Source organism: Peromyscus eremicus, chromosome 19 (assembly GCF_949786415.1).
Source record: "Peromyscus eremicus chromosome 19, PerEre_H2_v1, whole genome shotgun sequence".
NCBI lineage: Eukaryota > Metazoa > Chordata > Mammalia > Rodentia > Cricetidae > Peromyscus > Peromyscus eremicus.
In genome coordinates, this window is record NC_081435.1 from 67519182 (window position 1) to 67525374 (window position 6193).

Below are 6193 nucleotides of genomic sequence, written 5' to 3' on the forward strand. Positions count from 1 at the left end.
CAGGAAAATAGGATACCTTTTCTATTTATTTAAGCAATTTTCTATAGTTTTCCATATATAAGTCTTGTTATTCTTTTGGGAGACTATTATTTGAAATAAAATCATTTCTTCATTTTCTTTTTGGGTAGTTCAATGCTCTTAGTATACTGATCTTCTACCCCATAACTTAAATAATTTTTGTTATTAGCTATAGTAGTTTTTTGTAAACCCTGATGGTTTTTTTTCCCCCTTCTCTTTCTTTTTATTTTGTTTTATTCCATTTTTGATGGAGTCTTGTTAGGTCAGTCTCAAACCCATGATCTTCCTGCCTTGGCCTCTGGGGTCCAGGATTATGAGGCCTGCATTCTATAGGATTCTGTACATACAGAATCATCTAAAATGTAGTTTCGCTTCTTCTTCCTTTTTCATTTTTGTTGTTGTGTTTTGTTTTTGTTTTTTCAAGACAGGGTTTCTTTGTGTAGCTTTAACTGTCCTGGAACTCATTCTGTAGCCCAGGCTGGCCTCAAACTCACAGAGATCCACCTGCCTCTGCCTCTCAAGTGCTGGGATTAAAGGTGTACCCCACCACCGCCCAGCCAGCTTCTTCTTTTGTATAGTTTAGATAGCATTTATTTCTTTTTAGCTAATTGCGCTGGCTAGGATCCAGTACCATCCTGAATTATGGAAATGAAGGTTAGTAATCTCTGCCTTCGTTTTGATCCTTGGGGAAGAAGTTTTCATCCTTCCTTCCATCATCATGTAAGACATTGGAAGCATATTTTTCATAAATGTCTTTATGACAGCAAGGAAGTGACCTTTTGTTTTAAGTTTGTGGATGTGGTTTTCTTTTACCATTAAAAAAATATTGGATTTTATCAAATGCTTCTCCAACTGTATTGAGACCGTTATATTAGGTTTCTCTCATGAGCATATAGGAAGACTGGTCATGAAATCAGATACAACTTCCAGAGGAACCATAAAGCAGAACCATATGAGATGGAAGGCATATTTATGCTATGTCAAGATTACTATCATTTTACCATATTGAGCTGAAAATGTTCCCACTCTGTGGACAAGTGGGTATCTGATTTTTCTTTTCTATGATCTGTACTAGTAGGTCGTTGCAGCAATATTTAAAGTCTTTACATATGTTTTGAAGTTAGGCATGGTGGCACTTGTCTGAAATCCTAGTACGTGGGAGGTAGAGTTGGAAAGATCAGTAGTTCAAGGTCTTCCTAGGCTAGGCTACATAGTAAGCAAAAGGCCAGCCTTGGTACCTGAGACTCTGTCTCAAAAAAGAAACAAACAAAAAGACTACTGAAGAAGATGGCAGATTAGAATCAGAATGTATGTGACTTGATGAAGAAGTGTTAGCATAAGAAAAGCATGTTCTGTTTCAAAAAGAGTAAGAGAGAAAGAACTTGAGAAAGCCATTAAAGATTAATGTTACAGCTGAAAAGGACAGAGAAACAGAAGATCATGCACTAGCTAGTTTTTGTGTCAATTTGAAACAGGCTAGAGTCATTTTAGAAAAAGGCACCTCAATTGTGAAAATGTCCCTATCAGATTGGCTTATGGGCAAGCCTGTGGTGTATTTTTTGTTAGGATTCTGAGAGGGGAGCCAGGCCTCGGGGGGGAGGGAGCAGAGCAGAGCAGGGAGCAGAGAGCAGAGGGCAGAGAGAGAGGGTGGGGTCTGCATCTGGTTTTTAAGGCGCAGATTTTGTGACCACGCTGCACGTACATAGTCACCAGGGTGTGGGAGCCCGTTCTCGGGTTCCTCGTGGCTTTACCCAGCAGGTCCTCATAGAGGATGATTAGACCATGGGCCTGAGTGCAGGTGTCTGAGATGGTCTGCACTTGGCTGTGCTGGGGGAGGAGGTCTTTTGCTCCACCCCTTGGCGTCTCTATAAAAACCCTGGGGCAGAGACAGTCGGGGCCTGTTGGAATAGGTTCCAGGCCCTCTCGAGGCTATCCTTTATTTTCTATCTGTTTATCTCCGCGATATTCTCCGCAATAAATCCTTCTATCTAATATTTCCTGCTGCTCGCACTCAAGAAAACTCTGGGGAACTGTGGGGTGGTTGGGTAAACGCCCCACACCAGTGCCTGCTGATGATGTGAGATGCAAGACCCTGAGCTGCGCATGTATGGGAGTGAGGACAGGATCCTAACATTCCAAACATTTTGCTTATTATAAAAAGTAAGTGAATAGGAATAGGGGTGTTGTTTCTCCCAGAAAAACTGCTTCCAGCTGATTTGGTGGGTGTTAGTTGGCTCTTGGGTGGGGGGGAGTTAGAGCTGGGGGCCTTCCGAGGTAGACAGGCATCCTGGGATGGTGGGCTGTTCTGCTGCGCTGGAGCCATCCATCCCTCTTGACTTGGCATTCTGGCCACTTTTGTGTCTGACAGGATGCTGGTGAGACAGAAAAGGCCTAAAGTAGATCTGACTTGTCCAGATGGGTTTAAGCTGGTTTTTGGAGCTTGGGAAAGTTTCTGAACATGTTAAGAAGCAGCCATAAGAAAACTGGTGACCAGCAGAAGTGGCCCATCCAATACTGGAGAGCCCGCCCAATACTGGAGAGCAGAAAGCGGAAGTCAGATAGACAGAAGTGGTTGCACGTGGTAAAGAAAGAATCAGAAGTGGAGAGGGGGGTGGGGTGAGGTGCAGAGCTTAGGTAGAAAGCTTGGGGATAAGGTAACTCTTTTCATTTTTTAGATTGATGATTGATGCAGTGAATCCAGCCGAAGGTGAGGCACCACCCTGGGACAGGTAGTCCTGAGTTGTATAAGAAAGCAGACTGAGAAAGCCATTAGGAGCAAGCCAGTAAGCAGCACTCCTCCATGGTCTCTGCATCAGCTCCTGTCTCCAGGTCCCTGTCCTGACTTCCCTCAGTGATGGACTGTGATGTGGAACTGTAAGCTGAAATAAACCCATGGTATTTTGTCACAGCAGTATACAGCAAAAGACAGATGGCAGCACAGCTCCAGCCATGCAGCTCCAAGGCAGTGAGGTCAGACGAAGAACCCTTACCCAAATGCTCCTATTGTTTTATTCCCTTACAACACTTATCTAATTTTGGTTAAATATTTTTCTGATTATTGGGAAATATTTTTGTTTTTCATTTTATTTTTTCTAATTGCTGCTTCTTTTTCCCACCATAGTATTCTTCTCTATTCCTCTTCTTTTCCCTTTAACTTTGCTTTGCCTCTTCCTCCCTCTCTCTACCACCTTCTTTCAACATATCCACTTATACTTTACTTTTCTATAAATCTAACAAGACATCATGACCAAGGCAATTTATAGAAGGGAAGGTTTAGTTGGCTTTCTAGATGGAGAAACATGGAAACAGGCAGGAGGTGGCTGGAGCAAGAAGTTGAGAGTTCATATCTCTAATCAATGCAGGAAGCAGAGAAAGCAAATTGGGGATGTCATGAATAACACCTGCAATGACATACTTCCTCCAGCAAGGCCACACCTCCTAAGCCTCCCCAACCAGTACCACCAGCTAAGGACCAAAGAGCAAAATGCCTGAGAATATGAGGCCCATCTCATTCAAACCACCACAGTCCTAAACAATTTTCCCTTTACAACACACTATTAGTTTTGTCATTTTCTGCTTTATGGTCATTGATGATATATTAGTGCACTTTTGTTACATTTAAGTATATTTCTGCATCTTTTACAGTTTGGTGTTGTTGCTCCAAAGCAGTTTGTTTTATGGGCTCTGAATGGTACTGGGGACTGAGTCCTCAAGTATAGGCTTCTCACTGAGAAGATCTTCATTTAGAACTGGAAGGGATAGCCAAGGCAACAAACATAAATCACAACATAGAAACACAGAGACACGATAAATGCAAGGTACCATGACTTCTCCAAAAATACTGTAACTCAATCACTATTAAAAAACACTTTATGGGTAAGTCCTGGATGAAGATCTCAAAAGTTTACACAAAAATGACCAATGATCTCATAAAGAATACAAACAAGCAGATAAATGAAGTATAGAAATGGGTCCAGGACTCAGAGAGGAAAACCTGCGACACTAAAGGCATATCAAAACGATGAGAAAATCAGTAATATGGACGAACAGTTCAACAAGGAAATTGAGATTCTGAAGGAAAAACAAAACTCCCCAAATAGAAATATTAGGAATGAAAATCAAAACAAAACAAAATGTCCACGGTAAAGGACCACCAATAACTCAACCAATCAAAAGCAAAGGCAAAGCAAAGACAAGATGGGGAGCATTGACAAGGCTGGTGCTAGAGCCTGCACTTAGGAGCACCTGTTCCCCTCCAGGAAATTCCCAGCACCCACACAAAAGGCTCATAACCATCTCTAACTCCAGTTCCAGGGGATCGGATGCCCTGTTCTAGCCTTTTCAAGCCCCAGGCACATGTGTGGTACACAAACATAAATACAGAAAAGAAACCATACACATTGAAAAATAGTTTTAAAATTAAGATTAAAATTTAAAAAGAAACATTGTCTTAGTTAGGTTTTCTAGTGCTGTGAAGAGACACCATGGCAGCTCTTATAAAGGAAAACATTTAATTGGGGCTGGCTTACAGTTCAGAGGTTTAGTCCATTATCACCATGGAAGCATGGTGGTGTGCAGGCAGACATGTTGCTGAAGGAGGAGGGGGAGTTTTACACCTGAATAGGCATGCAGCAGGAAGAGAGAGCAAATGTGAGCCACTGGCCCAACATGGGCTTCTGAAACCTCAAAGCCCACACCTAGTGACACACTTCCTCCAACAAGACCACACCTACTCCAACAAGACCACACCTCCTAATAGTGCCACTCCCTGTAAATATATACTATGTAAGTAAATAGATAGGTAGATAGATAGAGGATAGATAGATAGATAGATAGATAGATAGATAGATAGATAGATAGATAGATTAAACACTGAAAGGGGGAAATGGCAACTCACCTACAAAGACCAACACATCAGAACATCAGACTTCTTACCATCAACTATAAAATTCAGGAAAGCATGGATTAACATATTTCTTTTTTCAGTGTAAATTAACCCATTTACTGCAGGCTACGCATGTCTCAAACAGTAGTGCTTCCACTGGTCTTCAGTTCCTTCAGTCTTCTGATGGAGACTTCACTGTGATGGCAGAAGTGAGGTTGTAGGTCCAGGCTCCGCCAACCGCTGTTTTCATGCAGGAACCACAGTGCTGGATGCCAATGGCTCATCTCTTCATCTTGGTCTTGCCACAGAAGGAACAAATGTACTTGGTGTGCTGGCCGATTTCAGTTTTCTTCACCATTTTCCAGAGGGAGGCATCATAGCGGGTCCCATATTTCCCGACAGTCCCAACTTAAGTTCATTTAGCCATTTCACTGGAACCTAAGCCCAAACCCAGAGAGCAGACTGACACATTGTAAGCTTTGAAAATAAATGACTGTCAATGCAGATCGCTACATCCAGAAAAACTGAATATAGCAATAAGGGCATTTCAAATTAAGTATAAAGTAAAGCAGTTCACAACCACCAAGTCATCAATATGCCATGCGCTTGAGGGAATACACACAGACACAGGAGTTAGTGTCAATCCTAAGAGCACAGGAGAGAAGAAATTGCACAGAAAGAACAAAGGAACAAAGGAAAGCCAGAAAGGCATCTGTTGTCTGTAACACAGTAAACCAGAAAACCTCTAATTCCAAAAACAGAGAATGAAGAGAAAAATGGAAATCCACCTACCTGGAGACACCCGACAAAGTTCCAGGAATCAGTAAATTTCTCTCAATAAAATGAACATAAACAGCCATAGCTGATGCAGAATAGGTCATTGGATTACAATACATGATCCAACTATCTATGTTCTCAGAAGTCACACCTCACTGATTAAAAGTACCCATAGACTGAGAGAAAAAAATGATAGAAATCAATTGACCAAGCAACTGGAAGCAAAAACCAAAACTGGCAGGGCTTTTCTGACATCTGATAATATAGACTTCAAACTAAAATTAGTCAGAATATCTCAAGAAGGCCACAACATACCAATAGAGGTAATAAACTATCCCGAAGACATAACAATGGCACATGTACATGGATCAAACCTCGAGGCTCCCAACTTAATAAAATAAGCCCAAGGAAACCGCTGTTAGACTATGCCATAGAGCAAATGGACTTGCGTTATCTACAGAATATTCCATCCAAAAGAGGTGGAACTTAAATTCTTCTCAGCAGCCCAAAGAA

The 6193-nt window shown here is 41.7% G+C and overlaps 1 pseudogene; it reads right to left on the reverse strand.

Moving 5' to 3' along the window:
• Positions 1 to 5040: 5040 nt before the first annotated feature.
• On the reverse strand, positions 5041 to 5330 carry LOC131895649 (large ribosomal subunit protein eL43-like; annotated as a pseudogene).
• Positions 5331 to 6193: the final 863 nt, after the last annotated feature.